Below are 1,444 nucleotides of genomic sequence, written 5' to 3'. Positions count from 1 at the left end.
TTTCCTAAAGAGCAGCAGATTATTACAGATGGGAGGATAATGCCTGTAATTTGTTCATTCTCTTGCCCTCTATACACGTAAAAAGTCTGCGCACGTTGATTTATTTGCCACTTTGATTACCAACAATCGGCTGTTCCCCGGTGGGTTTGCCTTAGCTTACAGCAATCATAGGCTCCGATCATTTCAACAGCAAAAAAAAAATGTTGAAAGAGCAAACCGAGGCGTTCTGTTAAATCGACGGTCTGTCATTTTGCAAGAGTAGTTCCAATCTTTGCAATTGGTTGCGGGGAAATGATTGCACGTCTCTGAGGCTCTGTCCCAGTTATTCCCCCATAATAGCTCAATTTCCCCTCATTTTAATGTCGCCCTCGGAAAAGTTACAAAAGGTAGCCGTAAACGATCCAGGTGTTTGCCTCTTTACATCCTCGAGGAAAACGTCGCGCCACACAGGAATGAAAAATACCTTGAATATAGGAATTAGAAGACAATATTACATGTGTGCAGCCCAGAATTTACGTCCAAATGACGAGGACGTATGCTTGGCAGTATTGTGCATGCATGAGATGTATGGAAAACGTCCTCCAAGCATACTGTGAGCAGCCTAGAAAGTAGTGTGTCTGTGGTAAATGTTCACCAACGTTACAGGAGAAGCTCAAAATATCCCAGCATAGTATTCTTTCTTTCTCTTGGTGGTGGAGTGGGTTGTCATTAGATAAAAGCTCATAAAAACCTTTTGCTACTTACTGCACTTTCGCTGAGACGAAATGGATTTGTCTGGCTTACGTTCCACTTTTCTGCTTTTAAAATCAACACATCCCTCGTCAAAAATTCTATTACTTACTCTAAAACTGTCACCATGAGGGAGAAGTGGGAGAGCACGGTGATGCTTTTTTAGATTTCTGGTGCGATGATTTCTGATTTCACAAAACGGGGCTGATGCATTGTAAAAGATCACAAAGCAATTTAATCAAATCAACTCATCTTTTTGTTTTAGTTTACCTAATGCAAATATATGAGTTTGGCTCATTTATAGTTAACTGAACTTTTTTTTCAGACCACTTTAGAACTGAAAATTCTTATAACTTGCGGCACTTTGACTTTAAAAGATGAGCTGAATGAATGAACAGGTGAGAGTTTGTTCAACTTACATATACAATAAATTAAGTTTATAAGAAACAGAACCAGCATATAATCTTCCTCCCCAGGATGCACTGTTAGAGTTAAACAGGCATTTCTGTGTCTTTTTAAAACTCAAATCATAGTTGTGTGAGTTTTCATAATAGTCAGAACAAGTCTAACTATGGCAAAGATTGTTGCTGAGTTCAGTCCCTACAAACATGGCCTTTACCTGATCTCACTGTCACTGGGAGCAGCCTCACAGATCAACGTTGCGTTGACTCTGGTGAAAAATGGTTGAAGCTGTAAGTTCTAAATGATAAATGAA

Source organism: Stegastes partitus, unplaced genomic scaffold (assembly GCF_000690725.1).
Source record: "Stegastes partitus isolate 25-593 unplaced genomic scaffold, Stegastes_partitus-1.0.2 Scaffold181, whole genome shotgun sequence".
Taxonomy (NCBI): domain Eukaryota; kingdom Metazoa; phylum Chordata; class Actinopteri; family Pomacentridae; genus Stegastes; species Stegastes partitus.
The sequence above is the reverse complement of the archived record's forward strand: the minus strand, read 5'-3'. Positions refer to the sequence as shown.